Below are 21,357 nucleotides of genomic sequence, written 5' to 3' on the forward strand. Positions count from 1 at the left end.
TTGTTGTATTTTTCTTTATTTTTTGTGCACTTCTATTGTTTTCAATCGCATAATCAATACAATGTGTATATGGGTCATACCTCTGATTTTCTTGTAGCCTCCTTATGTGTCTAATGAACTATAATGGATTAACTTCGGACCTATGATTGTAATAAGACTTTCTCGCTTAAGGTGTGATCTTGGTCTTGTGGGTGGGGGAAGGGGGGGTTGTGCATATAATGGAAAAATTGTGAATAAAAAGATTTTTTTTAAAAAGGAAATGTAGTTTAGTGTATGTTTAAATGTTTTTCATTGGCTGCTGACATTTGCAGGAAAGGAAAGAGAAGCAATGATCCTCACCTCCTTGTACTTAATAGAATTGCAAATTATTGGCTCGAAGGCTAGCAATTCTTTTACTCCTAAGTGCAGCTTAGGTGTTTAGCAACACTTTTTTTATAACTGTTTCTATTGGCATTTCATCAACATGAGGGGTGGGGGCAAGGCACAGCAGAAGGTTGATGAAATAACACAAGCAGGCATTGTATCATCACCCCAGCAGTGAAATGGTTGAAGCAGCAGTGAATTCATGTCAATGCATAGTCAGGCAATGTATTAGCACACCAACAAAAAAGTGACCAAATATGCAAATATCTGCCAATTCTAGTCACTCCAAGTCGCATGGTTTCAGATGTGTAAAGGGGCGAGGGGGCCAGGTCGCTATAGGGGCTGGCGGCATCATCAAGCGAATTGGGGATGGCATCGATCAGCATGCCCACAGCAGGGGCCAGTGGGTTGAGGTACCTCTCTGATTTAGCTATGCCAATTGTCGTTCCCAGATGTCTCTCAGGCAGTATCTCAGCAGCATGAGTTTCCTGTTTGTGGAAAGCTGATCCTGGCAATAAGCTGTGTATTGAGGTCAACTGTCAGCTTTCGGCGCTGGCCTTCTCCCCAGTGCATTGCAACTCAACATTTAGCCAAAAGCAGGAGCAGGGCCATGAGGCGCCGGAACTTCCTTAACATATCCGAAAAGACCTACTAATTGGGTCTGCATTGTTGGATAGCCAGTAATCTGCCTCCGGGTCATAGACACTTCGGACCAGCAGGTCTCCACCTTTGGTCACTCCCAGGCAAGTTGTGGCAATAAAACCCAGACAACGGTTATCAGCTACAAACCCCATGCGGAGTAGCTGCACTAGGGTACGGTACAGACAGTGTAGGAATTTGAAGTGGATAAGCAGAATCTATAGTTAGGTGAGAGAGCCGCCAGTTGTCCACAGCAGTATGCAATGGGAGGGTCCGCGTGAGGGTCCCACGTTGCGCAAGCCGCGGGACATGCACCAGCGCCTTGTCTTGCATCGCGATATGCGATTGAGTGACAAGTTTATGAGGGGAGGGTTTGTGAGCATATGCTTGAGTGAGTGGAGCACAGGGAGAAGAGGGAAACATACCACGCAGTGCCCAGCAGTCGGCCCAGAGCTAGTAGTAAAGAAGTATGTCTAGCGCTGTGGGACAAGAGGGTTCATCGGCCGCAAACAGGGGTATGAATTCACCATCCAGTTATAAGTTTGCAAATATGGTGAGACCACGCCTACGAGCTCGCACTCTAGCACCATCATCCTGCAGTGGCGGGAGTATGGAGTTGAACGCAAGGGAGATGATGGAAAGAGCATAATTGCAAGGAAGCCAGGCGTGAGGCTGCATGCTGTTCCGTGGCTATTGGACACACTCCACCATGTTAATTTCTGCCCACTGCGGCTTGTAGGGCTGGTAGAGTGCTGTTACCAAAGGTTAGGGGGCTGCCTAATACACATCCACTGCTGTGGGGGCTAAAAGCATGTTGGATAGAGCCAAAAGTGAACATATTGAGCCTGCAAACGCAATGTGTACAAGGTCATGTCAGGGGCACCCAGACCTTCCCTGCTGAAACGGCAGAGTTAGCATTTCCCAGGTAATCCGTGGCTGCCTGCCTGTCCAAACTAGGGCTACAAGGATGAAGCATAGATGTTGGAAGAAATGTGAGGTCAGTGGTATCGGCAGGTTGAGGAATAGATACGAGAATTTGGGTAATACTACCATTTTCACAATTGCAATCCTCCCCTTGAAAGACAGAGGTAGCCAAGTCCAGGCCGGTATCCGCTCCTCCAGTCATCTCATAGCCCTCCAACAGTCATCTCATGGCCCTCCCACAATTGACACTCTAGAGCTTATTCAGGTGTTGGTTAGCCATATTTCCAGGTACAGTAGTGGTTCAGAAGCCTATTGTAATTGGTATTCCAATTTGAATGACAGTGTACTTGTGGTGAGGGGAAATAACAATGAATTTAGCCCAGCTGATGTGGATGCCCTAGTAGTCCCAAATCTGATGACTTCACTAATGAAAAGAGCAAGGTTAGTTGGGGGCTCGTGGACGTACAACTTGACATCGTCTGTGTAGGAAAGTAGGATCTGCTTTCATGTTTACCCCCACTTTTTGCTGCTGTCATTCTGTTTTCTGACTGGGATCCTGCTAATCAGGACCCTAGTCACTGTGCTCTCTGCCTAAATTGGACTATGGTAAGTACTTTGGTACCTTCCTAATTGGCTATTGGTGTACCCTTCTAAGTCCCTTGTATATAGTACTAAGGTACCCAGGGCATAGGTAAACTAGGGGTCTACCATGGGCTGCAGCATGTATTATGTCAACAATGAGAGACCACTCAAACTGTGACTACAGGGGCCTGCCATTGAAGCCTGTGTGAGCTGGTGCTAGCACCACTCACAACAGATATATGTTTTCTTATATCTAAGTTCACTGAACTTAAAACCTATAAGTCACCCCTAAGGTAGGCCTTTTAATCCTGAGGGCAGAGTGCTTGGTTATAATTGTGAAGGTGCCCTGCATGAGCAAGCCACCCACTACAAACCCAGGACTCGATTGTCCAGGCTTTGTTAATGCGGTCAGCCATTTTACACATATAATGGACTTCAAGTCAATTACGAGATGTCTAACAATATAATGGCTGCACCGAAACCAGTCATGTTTGGTTCCAAACATGTTGGAATCCTACCCCAACACTGATCCCAGTGTTGGATGTAGGATTCCATGTAATGGGGTGCTCCCTTAGGGAGCCCCCTGTATTCCCAGTACCAGCCATTCAGGGTTCTAACAGCAAGCTAGTGCTGCTGCCCACCACAGACATGATTCTGCCCTCCTGCAGCTGAGCCAGGCTTGGGCAGGGGAAGGTAGAACAATAGGTTTCCTGTAACAGGGAGGTGTGACCACCTCCCATACAGGACTTAGTGTATTGGGCTGGGGTGGAGACGCTTGCCAGCACCCACAGACTGCTTTGAAGAGCACATTTGGTGCCCTCCTTGCATACCCCAGTTGGAACCGGTTCAAAGAGCCCTTGGCTCCAGCTCTGGTGCAAAACTGGACAAAGGACATGGGAGTATCCTCCTCTCTGTCTAGCCCCTCCTCTGGGAGGACCCCTGATTCATCCCAACCCTTTCCATAGGGTACTTAGGAGCTTACCTGTGGGTGCCTCTTCAGATTCGTTGTGGGACAAGATTCAGATCCAAAACCACTTCAACCGTGTGGGTACTTTGGACTTCGTTGGACTTCGCTTTGGGAAACATCTGGAAGACTCCTGTGACTCCTGGTCTAGTCATCCTGCCAGTCTTCTGCATTGTCTGTGCCTGTGCTCCATCCAGGCTCTCTTCCAGGCCTGTGGACATCAAAGACACCCAAAGGAATCTCCCTTGGTGTGAAGGACTCACTGCTCTGCATCTGCAGGCACCGCAACCCAGCTGACTGATCTGCTAATCCTTTCATCCCCGGATTTCAAAAGGCCCAGCAACACAGGTTGTGGTTATGCAACTTCCACGAGGCCTGCACTGTTTTCTCAGCACATTTGAAGCCGGTATCCATCATCAGAATAGCTGGAGCAGTACTCCTGTGCACTGCGTCGACTTACCATTATCAAGGCTTGCTGACTCCAGAGATCTTTGGGCTCAAAGAAGCTCCAGCCTCCAGCATCTCTTGCTACCAGATCTTTTTCCTCACCACATCCTCTGCACTGTGGGCCTGCATCATTGGTGAGCTGCTCGTGGTCCTCTTGCAACTCTTGTGCCCTCGGCCTGTGGGTCCTCTTGAGGGTCTTCTTTGGCTCCAGTGGGCCCCTCTGCTTCCCCGGGGCCTGCTCTAACTCTCCTGCACTTGGAGAATCCTTTGGACCTTGCTGGTTCCGACACTGCACCTTCTTCGTTTTCCTCAACTGTTGCTACTGCCAAGGCTTGTTGGTGCTCCCGCCAGACACGGACCCCCTTGTTCTTGACATCTGATGTGGGACAGCTCGTGAACAGATCCTGGTCTTCAACAGCATCGCCTGTTCCTCACAGCTTCAGCAACAAGGTCACCGTTAACTCGCCTGCATCTTCTGTCATCGATGACCATTTGTCTTCCGTGCCTCCTGGTCACTCCCGAGTGGCATAGTCTGTCCTCTCTGGTTGGAGGTACTCCTCTTCCAAATTCCACCCTTGGATTCCACCAGACCCTTTCACCTTCTTCGTCATCGGCATCTTCACTGAAGTCCTCCATTGTGGTCTTCGGCAGTTTCCAACATCACTTCTCACCTATGCACACGGCTTCCCTGGTGTAAGTATCCTGGTTCCTGGGGTATCCACGGGTGGGGTGACTCTCCAATCTTCCATAAGGTTTCTTCAGGGTCCTTCTTCTGCAAAACTGCAACTGCGACTTCCCCACAGACTAGCATTGAGTACGCAGCTGTGTTTCCACTCTGCACACGGCCTCTGTGGAGTACCTGGGTACTTACCTTGGGTGGTTCCTTGAGGCCCCCACTCTTCTAAGTCTTCTGGGTCCCATCTCAACTTCGGTCACAGTTCACATTCCAATGTATTATTATATGGTTTGGTCTCCCCCTGGAGACCACTGTGTATTAGTGCTACTTACCTGTTCTTTTGAAATAGTGTGTGCATTGTGGTTATATCTCCAGGTAGGTGTTATACCAATTTGTTAGTGAGTGTGTATAATAAATATGACTATTTTTATAACTTCACTGTATGGTTCTTTTTCATATAACCTAACCCTATGATTAGTACTGGTAAAACAAGCTGCTTTACACTCCTTCTGGATTAAGCCTGAAGGCTGTTTTCCACAGCTACCACTTAGAGAGTTTTCTAAGATTGTCTAAGACCGCTAAAATCACCATAAGGGTTGTCTGGATGAGTGCAGGGTGCGTCACTTAAATAAGTGTGCACCATATAGGGAGCCAGCCTCCTACAGTCTGCATACATGGACACTATCAGACATCGGCTGTGAAGTTAAGGCCTCTGTGGGCATTCTGCTGCTGAAGATTGGCGGCCAATGGCTCCATTTCCATGGCAAAGAGGACCGAGGATAATGGACACCCCTGTCTGGCCCCTTGCGTGAACGGGAGCAGTTCCGACAGCATCCTATTGAGTCAGAGACAGACCGTCGGAGAGACATACAGAAGCCGTAAGAGTAATAAAGTGCCTGCTGAAGCCAACGTAGGAGAGGATTCAGAATAAATATGGCCACTCTAAAGCATCAAACGTCTTTGTGGTGTCAAGAAAGGCAGCAACTGTGGCAAACTGGGGGTCAACAATGTGCATGAAGGCAAACATTGTATATAGGTTTTGCACTGTGGATGGGCCTGACATGAAACCCGACTGAGCCAGCTGGATAATTTCAGGTAGCAGGAGGAGGAGGGGACGATTCGGTGGAGCTTAGCAAAGATTTTATTATCATTGAAACCGTCCTGTATAAGCTTTTTGGGCTTGAGCACAGTAACCAGAATGGCTTCACCCAAACATGGCGGCAGCGCCCCAGTCTTCAAAGAGTCTTCGTACATCGCCGGAAGGTTTGGGGCCAGAAAAGCTGCGTACACTTTGTAGAAGGAAGTGGTGAGGCTGTCAAGACCTGGCGTCTTGTCACTAGGAAGGCCCAGTATGACTTGAAGGATTACCTTCTCAGTGGAGGGAGAATCCAGGTGGAGACGGTTGGTTCAATCCAACCATAACAGCTGGATAGTATCCTCATCCTCGAGTGTCGAGGCGAGAATAAAAGGAGGTCATAGTTTGTCATAGCCCAGTGGGGGTAGTCTGCCGCACTTGGTGCTCATCAATAAGTGACACAAAATGGACTATAGCCCAAGGTCTGTGCAGCATGTTTGCTAGCGTCTTCCCAGGGCTGTCACCCTCACTGTAGTGGCACCCAGCTGCTTCCCGGCGCAAATATCATGTCTCTCTCTGAGCCTCAACATATTCCAAATGTTTTGAGAGAAAAGCTGCCATAGTGGAGGCACCCTCCATGGCATAAAATTCCAATTCAAGCGACCACAGGTCCTTTTCAAGCATAGCAAGTTACATCCGAATCGCCTAAAGGATAGCTGAATGTTAGCGATTCAAACGCCAGGGATTACAACCTTGAAAGCCTCACACAATATCGGCGGGGAGGATACTGACCCCTCATTTGTAGCAAAATAGACAATGATTACAATTCGGACCGACCACACCACATCCTGCAGATTGCCAGGGTCCAAGCGGCAGGTAAAAGCCAGTGGGGCAGCCAGTCATCAGCACTAGATGCGTGAGTCACACGGCAGACGTCAGTGAGGAAATTATCGGTCATGAGTGCGTGAAGCTACGCCACGGAGTGAGGATTGGGACATCGAGAGACAACAAAACGGTCTGCAGCCTGATTGACTTCAACATTGAAATCACCTCCCCAGATTACCATGGCCGGACATGTGCCAGTGATCAGGCGCCACACTTCGGATAAGAACTCTGCGCTATCAGAGTTGGGGCCTATAGGAAGCTAGCTTTTTTATGTAGTGTACCAAAATGAGGTACACTATGTAGAAAGTCCAGAAAACCCTTATTGGTTTACAGGGCATAAATTAATAATCCCAAATATTCTCTTTTGTGGTAGCATGGGCGAGCAGTTTAGGCTAATCAGAGAGTAGGATTAGGCATTTGTCAGACACAGAGTCAATAAATTAGACATATATTCAAGAAAAAACTTAAGACCAATTTAGAAAAATAACATAATTTTTATATAATTTTAGACACCAATATCTTTGTAGTTGGATAAATAACTTGGTGTTAGCGATTTTCTGAAACTTAGAAAATACAAGTGTCAGTTTGGAGACATGATCCTCAAATGCGGTAATGTTATCCTATGGGAGAAACAAACAGTATAGGGTCACTTGCAAAAGGCTTAGAGGTCTGTACTTTTGGACTTAAAGTAAGTAGAAGTCAAGGTCTAAGAAACCACCAGCAGTTCAATTTCTCCTGCCATGGGGTTTCCGGGGCTAGGGGTGCTGGTCAAGGTGGTAGCCTCGAACGCTATATGTGAAAATAAATGGGAGAAAGTACCTGTAAGGAAGGGGCTGCAAGCAGGAACTCTGGCAACAGTCCGCCCAAACCCAAAGGGTGGAACCCAGATCTTGAGTGTCTCTGGGGCACAGGGGCTCCTTTGATTTCCTTAGACTCGGGCTGTGGGGCTCTGGTGCATAGGTGTATTGTCCGGTGGGGTTACCAAGTCAGAGGCTCTCACTCTGTGTCAGAGACCTGGTGAAGGGGGCAAACAGGGCAGCAGAGCCTCTTTGGTCCTGGCCTCATGGATCCTGATGTCTCTCAAAGGTAGGTCAGTGTCGGCGTCAGAGGTGTGCTGACTTGACACACAACAAATCTTGGTTGCGGCAAATGCTCCGGTATCCAGGGTATTGGTCCAGGGCGGGTCCTGGTGTCTCCAAACTCGGTGGAGACATGGATCTGACCTCCTGGAGCATGAATACATTTTTCTGCGGTGCTGCTCCCATGGTAGGCCCAGGGGTCAACAGAACATTGGATCAGGTAGCTGAAGTCGGTACCTGCAGGTGCAGTGAAGTGGCTCCTCCACTCCAAGGGAGGTTTTTTCTGGTTGTTGAGTGCTGGACGGTCCTCTAAGGTTTGGGGAGGGTGTTCAGCTGTTTGTGAAGTCTGCCTTGGCAATTGGTAAAGTACAAGTAGCCAGGCAGGGTTTGGTATCAATCTTTGGTGTAGGCCCTCTATTTTCATTCTGTCTGTCCTTCTTCGTCTTCCTTGGTTGCCCATAGTCAAACTTTTGACTTGATCTGTTTTCCTGGTGTCAGGGGGCCACCTAAATACTCAATTGAGGGGTGGTAAGGGGGGTGTAGGGTGGTAGCTAATGGCCTTCTTACCCCGTGGGTACCTACACCCGCTAGATGACCACTTCCTTTGAGAAGTGGGCATCACCCTGTCCCAGAGTTCCTAATTTCATCACAGCCAAGCTGGTGAAATCCTTTCTTTGCTGTCCTCTTCAGACTGCCCACCCTAGGTGTGTGTCCAGCCTGATAGTGCAACACGCCTCCTATTTCATTTTCCACCTGTCCTGGTGCCAAATGGATCTCAGGGCAGGAGGTAGCATTCCGTAAGTGTGAGGGAAGCTGGAGTTGCGTATTAAAGGTGGCAGAAGCTTTGAAGCCTCTGGGCTTGGCATGCGGATTCACTAGCCGTCTTGCTGGAGGAGGTGATAACATGTGATAGAGCAGGCATTGTTCATGACCTTCTTGAGAGCGTGGGATCTCACCTGCAGGGGGGTCAAAAACGTGTCTGTGGTGGCAGGCTGGAAGTGCCCAGTCAACCAGGAACACTAGAAGACTAGAAAAGTGTCAGGGGGCATCTCTAAGGCGACCTCAGGGAGCATGTCATAATAAATCTACTGGCATCAGTACAGATTTATTAAGACAAGTTGTTTGATACTAAACACCAGTATTTTCAGTGAAGCCATCATGTAGCTGGGAAACTCCGAATTACCAGTGCCCAGGGCATATACTTAAGGTGGCTTCCCTGTACATTTGTGCTATCTAGTAATGGAACCAGACTGCCCAGGTGTGCATCTGCTCATGCAGACATGCCCTCACATGTAATATAATGCACCTTGCCTTAGGAGTATATGCATGCTGTAGGGGTGACTTACATTCATTACATGTAGTAACTTTGGCATGGCACATCATGTTTTCACTCATGGTTTGCACCATGACACGCAGTCTGCAATGGCAGCCTGCATGCAATTTGTATTTGGTGCCTTAGGTTGGAAAAAGACATGCTGCAGCCCTAAGGGACATTCTTTAGTACTGATGCCCAAGGTACCAGGGGTACCATTTACTAGGGACTTACAGAGGTGCTAAAGTCCATGTCCATTGGGTTGAAATTAGACGTTAACTTGTTTTAGAGGAGGAGCACTGGCACTGAGGCCTGGTAAGGAGGCCTCAGTGCACTGTCAGAGTTGAAAACCAGCATCTAGTAGTCAAAAATGGGTCAAAAAGTGGGGGGACTAGGGGGGCGTGGCCAGCAGCCGAGGAAGATGGCGGCATAGTCCCGGAGCTGCGCTAGCGACCTCATTCTTACCCTCTGAATCCGGCAAAATCTGTGCACTGGAGCGGCTGCAGTGGACACCCGCGGTGGTTGAGGTTGTCCGGCGGAAACCGGCATAGGCGGGCTACAGGCAAAGACGAAGCGCCTTGAGGAACATGTGGCTGTGCTCACCAAGAACCAGGCTGGCATGTTCGCCCGCCTGGAAGACCACGAAGGCCATGCTAGGCATAATAATATTCGCATAGTGGGGGTGCCGGAGGGAATGGAGGGGCCCCTCGACAGACTTCTTTGTTGAAGACCTCATATTGAACCACCTGAAGCCGAAACTCCTCCCAAACTTCTTCTCTGTGGAACGGGCACACAGAGCCCTGGGCGGCAGCCCCAAGCCAGAAGCCCCCCCCCCTCACGATCATTGCCCGCATCCTTAATTATCGGGATAGGGACGCCATCCTACAGGCTGCACGGGTCCATGGGGACCTCCACCGGGACAATGCCATTATCTGTTTTTTTCCGGATTTTACGCTACAGGTGCAGCGTCAGAGGCGCTTCTTCGATGTGATAAAGAGGGCGCTCCGCGATAAGGGGGTGAAGTACAAGATGCTGCTCCCGGCACGGCTTAAGGTGTTGGATGGAGACAAGTCTTACTTCTTTAACACGCCAGCGGACACCGCCGATTGGATGGAAGGATGGCGCACGGTGGGTCAGCGGGGGAAGCGGCACGAAACTCCGGTGGAGCAAGGGAGCTTGGGGACGAGCCCAGAAACAGTGAGTGCTCCTAGGGACGATGAAAGGGAACGGGCGGAGTGACCACGATATGGGAGGGATTTTCCAAGTTACAGTATTGGCCCTGCTTGAACTGTGACCTTGGGCAGTAACGATGTGTGCCAGGGCGGCCTGGATCCCGTGAGGTGAGAATACCAAGGGCTGTTTTGATTTGTATCCTTGGCAAGAGACATTGACTGTGGAGGCTCACGGACCGGGGGCAGGGCTATGTGTTGTTCTAGGTGTTGAGGACACAATGTCAGGGGAGGGACACTTGGGGCTGAATTGTATATGAGGGGGCGCAATCCGATATGTTACATATGCAACTTCCTCAGGTCAGCGGTCCCATGTTCCTCTAATATGGTTTCTGTTAAGGTATGGAGGCGACAGGCGCTCTGCATGTTTTATTGGTGGGTGGTTGGAGGCTCACCAGGCAGGGAGGGGGGCATTGGGGGGGGGGACTGTTGGATTTGTGTGGGCGGGGGTGAGGGGGGTTGCTTTCATTTTGGCGAGTTTCATATGCTCATTTCTTGGTCAGTCCTTTGGTGGGAGTGGGTGCGGGTGGTTCACCACAGGGTAGCAAGCTCCAGGCGTATTAATTGTTGGATACAAATTGAAGATGGGCTCCCAATCACAGGTTAAGATCTGGACTGGAACGTCAATGGTTTGGGCAACAAGATTAAAAGGACTTTAGTGCTGCAGAATTTGAAGCGACATTCTCCTGACGTGGTTCTCCTGCAAGAGATGCATTTGCGGGGGAACAGATGCCAGGCGTTGGACCGCTTTGGGTACAAAATGGCCCCTCACTCGGGCTTTACGTCTGGCTCTAGGGGAGTGGGTATCCTCTTGCGTAAGACCTTTCCTGTGGTGATCACAGGGACGTGGACGGATGACTCGGGCTGCATGGTGGCAGTGGCGGGAAGGTGGGAGGGACAGATGGTGGTATTCTGTTCCTGCTATGTGCCGCCGGGCTTACATTCAACAACTTAAAACGATTAGGCTCCTTCCTGGCAGACCTTCCCTTGGGGATACTCTTGGTGGGTGGTGACATGAACGCCGTTCTGGCCGTGGACCTCGATCGGTCGGGTGGGGGGCAGGGTCACTGAGGGGAGTTGGGGCTACAGGGGTTCCTGGAGTCTTTTGGTTTGAGTGACTGTGGCAGGCACACCACTCTTCCTCGAGACAATACACGTTCTACTCGGCTAGGCATGGGTCCTTCTCCAGATTGGATCACCTGCTGACGCGTACTGATCAAATGGGGGACTTCTCTGACCCCCAAATCTTAGCCAGGGGTCTCTCTGACCATTCCCCAGTGGGTGCCCTTTTGAAGGGGCCGGTGGTTAACAGGGCAGTGTTCCCTCTGATTGATCCGTGGCACCTAAGGGATGATACGATAGGGGGCAAGCTCAGAGAGGGCTCCCAGTTCTATTTTGAGGAGAACCAGGGGTCAGTAACGTCACATATTACACTCTGGGAGTCATACAAGACCATTTTGAGGGGGCAGGCACAGGCCCTAATAGGAGCAAAAAAGGAGGATGACTCCTTGAGGATTAGGAAGCTTGAGGAGGAGGTCACCGAACTAGAACGTAGGGCGGGGTTGGAGTCCTTGTTAGATAGTCGTCATGCTCTGGCCCTCAAGCAGAAAGAGCTCAAGGCCCTGGCGGAGGGGAAGGCGAGGGCCTTCGGCCTGGCCACGCAGCACCGTATATATGATATTGGGGACAAGGCCCTGAAGCTCCTGGCTTGGCTGGAGCGCAGAGATAGGGAGCGTTCCTGGGTGTCTACAGTGCGGGACAAATCGGGATCCCTGATGTCCACCAGTACAGACATAGCGGAGACATTTGCGACGCACTTTGAAGAGGTGTACTCCCCGGTCTGTACGAGGACGGAGCAGGACTGTGAGGAATTCCTCCGTGATTTTGCGCTTCCCACTCTGTCACAATCACCAGAGGGATGCGCTGGAGGCAGCTCTAACTGACGAGGAGATAGGGGCGGTGCTTAACTCCCTGCAATCCGGTAAGGCACAAGGCCCTAACAGACTCCCGGTCGAGATCTTCAAGAAACAATTGAACATTGTTAAGGGCCCTCTTTTACGTATGTACCTGGAGGCGTGTTAGGTGGGGACGCTACCACCAGACCAGAGGAGGCCACGATTGTGGTTATCCACAAAGACGGCAAGCTGGTCAATTGTTGCTCCTCTTATCGGCCGATTTCACTCCTAAATGTAGAGCCAAAGGTATTAACCAAGGTCCTGACGGATAGGTTGCAGCCGGTGCTGCCTGACCTGGTACACATAGACCAATCAGGCTTCATGCCGCGCAGGAGCACGCGACACAATCTCCAGCACCTATATGGCGCGCTGTATATGACAGAGGGCGTGGGGGACACACAGACTGCGTTGATGGCACTGGACGCCTCGATGGCGTTCGATAGCATCGAGTGGCCATACCTTTTTATGGTCCTGCGGGACTCTGATTTTCGGCAGCTGTGTGCACCTCCTGGATGAACAGCTGATGGCGCGTGTACGCATCAATGGAACGGTATCCAGAGCTGTCCAGCTCAGGTGGGGCACAAGGCAGGGGTGTCCCTTATCCCCCCTCTTGTTCATCTTGGCACTGGAGCCATTGGCTCATTGTGTAAGGAGGGACAGGTCGTTCTGGGGCCTGGCACTGTCCGATGCATGGGAGGAACGCATCAGCCTGTACACTGACGATATTGTGCTCTATATTGCGAGGGCGCAGGCACTTCACCTTTTTGAGTTTTTTGGGAGCTATTCGGGTTATCGCATAAATTGGGCAAAGTCGGTCATTTTTCCTCTCTCTGGCTCTCCCTCGCAGATACCGTCCAGGTGCCTGGCGAAGTTAGTGAGTGATGGCTTTAAATATTTGGGGGTCTTTGTCACTAGAGACAGAGCAGAGTTCCTTGCTAGAAACCTTGAACCTCAGTTGTCGCGCCTTCTCACCGATGTAAGTCACTGGCTTGGGCTGCCCTTGTACCTTGTGGGTCGTACCGCGATGTTTAAAATGTTGGCGTTACCTCGCCTCTTGTATATTCTGCAGAATACACCATATCCAATCCCGCAGGGGTTCTTCAAACGAATGTCTCAGGCGGTGCGGACGCTTCTATGGGACGGGGGCAGCCCTTGGATCGTGATGCGAAAATGAACAGGGGGGGTGTACGATGGTGAGCTGGCCCTGCCGGACGTGCAATTATACTACTGGGCGTCTCAGTTACAGGATGTTAACGTTTGGATTTATGCAGACAGGTCAGAACCGGCTTACAGAGTGGACCGATTTGTGATGACGGGCGAGAATTGTGAATCTCTGTTATACACATGGAGGACACGTGCGGATTGGCCCTCACACACCGGGGTGGTGGTCCAATGTTGGAGGGAGGCAAATAGATTCCTGGGGTGGACGGGATCCCTGACTGGTAGGACTCCCCTGTGGATTGGGGAGCAATTGAGTGAAGTGACTCGATTTGAAGGGCTTCAGGGGTTGGCAGCTCATTGGAATTGACTTATTGGGAGATGTGTGGAGGGGAGACGCCCCCCGCTCCTTTGAATACCTGCAGAAAGAGTATGATCTCCGGGATTCGCAGTGCTACCACTACTTACGCCTTATCCATGCCATACAATCCAATGTTCGTGGGTGCGCATCCATTCCAGAATATTTCCCCAAGGAGGATCGTTTACTCCTGGATCCCATCCTTGAAAAGCCCACGTCCACGATCTACCGGAAGTTGACAAATAACATGCCCGATCCATTAGTGTCATTAAGGGCGACCTGGAAGCGAGATCTGGGCCCCTTGGAAGATGACGATTGACAGGACGCCCTGCAGAGTCCCCTGGAGATCGCGATCCATGTTAGGTTCCGGCTTATGAAGCTCAAAATCCTTCACTGGGTGTACTACCCTCGCACCCTACTGCATTCCTGGGGTGGGTGTCATTCTGCCTTGTGCGCTACGGGTGTGGGGGGGGGGGGGAAGGATCCTACTACCACATTCTGGGGGACTGCTCAGAGATTGTCCCCTATTGGACTATGGTCACAGATATAATGGAGGAGGTGGTGGGCTCTCCGGTCCCGAGGGAGCCCAGATGGTTACTCTTAATAATTAAAGGGCCCACTGATTGGACCAGGTATGGAGAACTCTGGCTGGCAATGGCGGCGGGAGTTGCAAAACGGAATATTGCCAGGGCCTGGGGGGCATCGGCCCCTCCACAGTGCGACCAGTGGGAGCGGGACCTGGATTGGTGTCAGAGGGCGGAGGAAACCATTTACAAAAGTAGGGGGTGCCCAAAAAAGTGGAAGAAGATTTGGGGGCCCTGAAGAAGATCTAGGGCAGGGGTACTCATAGTACGGCCCGCGGGCCAGTGGCGGCCCGGCAAGCCTTCCTTGGCGGCCCGCGGACCTTGCACACATCCTACCGGTGTTTTTTTTTTTTTTTTAAATGTCAGCAAACACTGCCGGTTGGACTCCGAGAGACTCTGCTCTCTGGGGCCTGGGCGATGTTCCGATAACTGAGTGGAGATGCAGGGGCGCTAAGGAGAGGCGAAACACAACAAAGCCTCATTTGCAAGTAAATGGTTTTTAAAAGACCCGTGACGTACTCGGGCCGTACTACAGTACCCCTGGGTTAGAGATAGTACAACATTAAACTGTGGCAACTCCGGCAGAGGGCGACTTGCGTGTCCTACCCCAGGCAGACATAACAGTTCTAAATTTAAGAAGACGAGCCGGCGGGGACGCGCTTCTCATGACTTTTGACTTTACGCTGGCGAGGAAATGGCCATTTACAACCGGCGCAGAGCAACAAAAACAAGACTTTGAATTTACGAGGGGTGTGTTTGTGAGATGTTTTGCCAGCGGCCAGTGCGGTGTTTACTAGCTGTGGTGATTTATAAACTGTGAAGTTTAAGAGAGGTTTATATTTGTCAATAGAGGCACAAGATGCGACCCCTGTCTCATGGAACGAGAGCCACTGGCGGTTTGGAATAATTTACAGATGCTGAAAATGGATCTTTGCGCAAATACACGTTTATATATTTATGTATTTTTTTTAAGTTTTGATTTATTGTGTGCGTGTCTGTATCCTTATATGTCCTCAGCTTGAGTAAGACACCTCCGGTTGGACTCCGAGAGACTCTGCTCTCTGGGGCCTGGGCGATGTTCCGGTAACTGAGTGGAGCTGCAGGGGCGCTAAGGAGAGGCGAAACACAACAAAGCCTCATTTGCAAGTAAATGGTCTTTAAAAGACCTGTGAAGTACTTGGGTGCGGCTCTGTGTGTGCCCGGGGAAGCTGTCTGAGACGGGCTGCCACACAGGGAAGGGGGAAGGGGGGAGGGGATTTGCTGAAGCCCTTTCGGTCAGGCTCTGGGCTGGCGTGGGTGCACTCTGCACACTTACAAGTGCAGGAATGGCAAAAATGATTCCTCAAACCGTGACCATGCCAAGAACACGTCATTGAAATAGCTCACCTCGCGGAGCAAGCACGTCTACATGGGCATTTAATTTTGTAACACTTTTATGATTGGAATAAAGAGGCTACGAAACTCAAAGCACAACACATTTTAGGTGGTAACAATTCAGTTCATCATGAGAAGAATCAGGAATGTCGCGCAACTTCACATAAGGCTGCTTTGTGTTACTTCTCCGTCATGGGAGGCCCTCAACCTAGAAATGAATGTTGCTGAACACTTGGTAATATCACACACAGCCCTACTAAGTATTTTCAATTAGTACACGACCTTTCAATTTGTGAGATATGCTAATTGTACTTGCAAAGTATCTTTTTTTTAATGCACTAAATTACGATTTTGACAGCATTGTTTTCACCTACATTTGCCCACAAAGTACATATATACTGAAGGGAAATCATACATATCCCTGTACTTTTATGGTTCACAACCAAGCATACCTCTCCCCAGGACTGTTGCTGCTTCCCGTGGTACTCATAGTGAGGCGGGCAGGCCTTCCTTGGCGGCCCACTGACCTTGCAGTTAATGTACCCATGGCCCTCCAGAAACCCACTTTTACCAGTGACAGAAGAGAGTGGAGAGAGAGAGTGGAGAGGAGAGAGGGATGAAGAGAGAGAGAGTAGAGAGAGAGGAGATAAGGAACAATGGAGAGAGGGGGGGAGAGAGAGAGAGAGTGGATAGAGAGAGAGAGTGGAGAGAGAGGAGAGAAGGAAAAGTGGAGAGAGGGGGAGAGAGAGAGTGTGGAGAGAGAAAAAGGAGAGAGTGAGAGGTTGGTGAGAGAGAGTGGAGAGAGAACAACTGACTAAGAGAGAGAGATAATGATTTACTGAGAGAGAGACTGACTGACTAGGAGAGAGACTGACTGACAGAGACTGACTGACAGAGAGAGAGACTGATTGAAGGGACTGACAGAGAGTGACTGATAGAGAGAGAGTAACTGACTGAAAGAGAGACTGACAGACTAGCTGACTGACTAAGAGAGACTGACTGACAGAGAGAGATTGACTGATTGGGAGAGGCAGACTGACTAAGAGAGAGACTGACTGAGAGACTGATTGACTGACCAAGAGAGACTGACTGACTGAGGGAGAGAGACTGACAGACAGAGTGACTAAGAGAGAGAGAGACTGACTGACTGAGAGACTGACTGACTAAGAGTGACACGGACTGGGACAGAGAGACTGACTGACTAGGAGAGAGAGACTGACTGACTAGGAAAGAGAGACTGACTGACTAGGAGAGAGAGACTGACTAGGAGAGAGAGAGACTGACTAGGAGAGAGAGAGACTGTCTGACATAGAGAGACTGTCTGACAGAGAGAGACTGACTGACAGAGAGAGACTGACTGACCGAGAGAGACTGTCTGACAGAGAGAGACTGACTGAGTGACTGATAGAGAGAGAGTGACTTATTTAGAGAGAGTAACTTACAGAGAGAGAGACTGACTGACTAGGAGAGAGAGAGACTGATTGAGAGAGACTGACTGACTGACAGACTAGCTGACTGACTAAGAGAGGCTGACTGACTCACTGAGAGAGACTTAATGACTGACAGAGAGAGAGAGAGACTGACTGACTGACTGGGAGAGACAGGGACTGCCTGACAGACAGACAGAGAGAGAGAGAGAGAGAGAGAGAGAGAGAGAGAGAGAGAGAGAGAGAGAGAGACTGGCCTCAGCAGTGATGGAGTTTGCTCAAGGAATAAAAAAGTAAACCCTTGGGAGTCCTCTTGACTTTACGCAGTTTTTGGTCCATGCCTTTCCACCATTGCGTTTTCAAGACATTGCAGGCTATTGCGGGGCTAAGGATGGGCCAAAAGTAACCCTGTGACGGAATTGGGGTAAAGTGTGTATGAAGCTATGCAATCCCTGTTAAGATTGCATTGTCTACTTTTTTAAACAGGGTTGATTTTTTTTTTACTCTAGTCCCGCCCCCCACTGACCCCACCCCTACCAGTGCGGCCCTCGGCCACAAAGTACACTGTCATTTTGGCCCCCGACAGAAAGTTTGTGAGTACCCATGATCTAGGGGAATGGGGGGTGGCCTGGGCTAATGGTTTCTACTCTGAACGTTCTGTTATTGATCGAAAGTGACTATCCTGTGCACTGTACACTACTTATTTGTCTGATGCAATGTAACCAATGGATTGACATGTCAAATGAAATGAGCACTGTTAATAAAAAGATTATTATTATTTTTTTAAAGTGGGGGGACTACCGCAACAAACTTCCAGCTTCTCACAGAGCCGTAAATCGAGGATGGGATGACACGGTGCCTTTGAAGTGTTATCTCCCAAAAAGGAGCATAAGAGGGTAAAAGAACCAGGACGCTCTCCACTCAAATTTAAGAAACAAGGACCTGGTTACATATAAACAGATCTATATAGAATTTTTAAATGAGCATCACACCTGTGATTGTACGATCAAGCAAGGTTGACTACCTAGTCATGCCCCCCATATGTGTTCTTAGATTTAGAAAATTAAAATCAACCCATCCAAAACAGGTCAGGAGCCCACCATTCTATAGTCACTAAGAAAGGCTAATAATGTCTTAAAAAAGTGTGAGGTGGGTCAGAAAGTGTCTCACGTAAGCAACACCCATGAAGGTACTGGTAGGTACTCAACAATTAGCTAACTCGGTCACCATTGGCACTTTCCTGACAGAAAAAAACGTGACCTAACTCTTAATCATGTGTAAAGTGAAAGAAAAAGGTGTATCAATTAAAGTCCTGTAGTGCACAGGGTGTCAAGTATACTATCCTCAGGTTAAAATTGAGTTACGGACACCTGTCACACATATCTTTAATTTTTGCTAGTGTCCTCACTTAGTTAAATCAATAATGGCATGTTTAGACCATTTTAACCTGCCTCTGAAGTGTGCCAGCAAGTAGGATGTACCTCCCAATAGTGTTGCACACAGCGTGCCACAGGTGCCAGGAGCCCCTTGCGTAGGTGTATGGTTGTCCCCCTGGCGTAGTAAGAGAGACCCATGCATCTTGCGCACTGCCCCTTGCACAAGTGAGGGGCAGTTGCCAGGGTCCGGTGGAGTTCCTGGAAAAGATGTCTATGTGGTGCCTGTTAAGGTAGGCATGAACTAGCCTGGCCTTCCGCTGGTCATTTAACCCACTGACGTTCCTGGTCAGGCATCTAGTAGCGGTCATAGCATCGCTAAGTAGGAGTGGTGTGTGCATGAATGCGGGCTGAGTTCGTCACATCAGCTGCGTTGGGCGGTGACGTAGTGTGGTGTAGTACCAAGAGGAAAACGTTTTAGAGGAAAACCTGAAACCATATCCCACTGAACAATAACACTCCCCTCAACCTCAAACCTAGGTTGAGAGCCCACATCCCACACAAAACCACATCCCAAAAAACATCACACACAGTAGGAATCATCTCTTGAGGCATTGGAGAGCCAGTCGAATGACCCAGTCAGAAGCTAACCGAGTGGCTGATGCGGTGTGAGGCACCCAAGATGGAGTTGGTATGGGCCCCCAAAGTACAAATACAATACCACCAAAAAATGGAGGCAGGATGAAGATGTCCGCCCTTCTCACTGGCAAAGGATCAAAAAGCAGGCCAGGTGCAGTCAACAATCAGGGATGAAAAGGAGGGACTGCCCGAGGGGCATAACTGTATAGTCCGCTACATAGGCATTATTCGGTATCTCTGAGGCAGCTGTCATCTGGATGAGGCGGTAAACCCAAGGGACTGGTTTCTGGAACAAGATTTTTTTAGAAAATTTTAGTGCAACTTTGGCATCAGTAAAGTAGTGGAGCTTACCATCATGGAGTATACGCAGCTTTGCAGGGTATAGCAGGGAGTAAGCAATGTCTGCCCTCTGGAGGTGTCTTTTGGCCGGGGAAAATTTGCGATGGGCCAACTGCACCGCCAGCATGAAGTTGGGGTAGAAGAAGACATTGTTTGCTTGGTATTGAATGGAGTGCTGGACCACATCTTGTTCCCAGTAATTTAGAGATCTAGCGACAATGGGTCTAGGCGGAGCGCCAGGGGGAAGGCATGTGCCCAGGGATCTATGTGCCTGTTCCACCAGAAAGACAGCTGACAGAGAGTCCTCCTAGAGGGATCACAGCATTTTCTCTACCAAATCTTCCATTTTGTAGATTGCTGTGGATTCCGGAATCCCAATGATATGGAGATTGTTGTTCCGGGGGCATGCTTCCAAGTCTTCGTTTTTGAGTTTGATGACCTCAAGGCCTATTTCCGTGTGGAGTAGATGTTCACATGCCGTCGATTGAGCATCCGAGGCATGAGCGTCCAGCCGGTCCTCGTGATTATCCACCCATTCCATAATGCAATCGATGCAGCTAGCGAGAAGGTACGTTTTGGTGTCAATGGTGTGTAAGCTGTTTTTGACATTCACGAGGATCTATTTGATGTCTGGGTCTTGCAAAGAGGCTCCCTGCAATCTCTCCTGGAGTCCGCAATACTTTTTTCTGACTCTGTGTGGCGCATCTGTAGCTTCCTCTCAAAGGACAGTTTAGACTGCTGAGGCTCCCTCTTCCCCATGTCTGGCAGGCTGGCAGGGCTGATAAGTGGCACTTGGCATCACTACATGGCAGTCACAATGCCGGCGAGGCGCAGGTGGAATCTTGTGCTGATACCTCCACCAAGGATCTCTGCCGGTCCGTTAGGGCTATACCCAGGGGAACTATTCACAGTCTATCAGGAGAGCAGAAGCAGGACGAGGTAGGGACTGCGCAAATATCCAGGACCACCTCCCGGCCCCACTACACCCCAGAGTGAGTCAGGACAAAGTGGGGGGCATGAGCAGGCTGACATCACAGGGATGAGATTATCAAGCAGTGTGTACCCTCCACTGGCGTATGGATTATGTTGATGGCAAGTCCTCACGCTGAGCCAGGTCCAACATGGGGGCTCCTGACCCCCAGATATCGACAGGTAACATCAGGCCCAGCCCCACCACAGCGAAGGCCCCTTTTCCCCCAAAGAGCGGGGATTGGCACTGCAGAGGGCACTGTTTAGTTTGCCATTTATCGGGCCCTCTAGTGAGCAGGGATGCTGCAGAACACCTGAAGGAGGTAACCCAACAGAAGACTTGGCTGCCCGCAGGGCCTATGGGCATCCAGCTGTGTCCTCAAGAGACTTTGCAGCAGGGGCAGCGCTCGCCTCGGGCTACGTCCAGCCAGAGTGCTATTGCCCTCTGCTTACCATGGCAATGTCTCTAAGGCATTTTCACAGGGCTGCAGCTCCATCCAGGTACGAGGCACAGGCCCCTCTCTTCTCTGCAGTTTACCAGCACTTGGACTGTCTCTAGCTGATCTCCAGCTACCCCATCCTCTCCCACCGGGGAGGAAGGCAGGCACTCCTCCATGGGGCCGATCTCGTCACACCGCTGCTCCTCAGGAGTCCCCAGCAACTCGAGACCACAGCCACGAGGCAGCCCATGTTAGGCCGCAGTACGGGCCGTAATTTAGGCTTACAGCTTGGCACCTCTGTGGCCATTTTTCAGCCCCAAGGGAGATATCAGCAGCTTCGCCTCCGCTTTGTAGAGATTTGCCACAAGTTAGGCGGTAGGATGAGGCCCAGGGACAGCAGAAATAATGCTGGATTATTACATCGGCCGTAGAGCCCTGCTAAACAGTGGCCATCATGCTGCCGGGCTCTCTAGTGCCCCCCTTTAGCAACATCTTTAAGGGGAGATTGGGTTCCACTTCAGTGGTATCCAATGATACCAACAATTTTTTGATTCGAGTACTGTTAC

The sequence above is a fragment of the Lissotriton vulgaris genome, chromosome 6 (assembly GCF_964263255.1).
Source record: "Lissotriton vulgaris chromosome 6, aLisVul1.2, whole genome shotgun sequence".
Taxonomy (NCBI): domain Eukaryota; kingdom Metazoa; phylum Chordata; class Amphibia; order Caudata; family Salamandridae; genus Lissotriton; species Lissotriton vulgaris.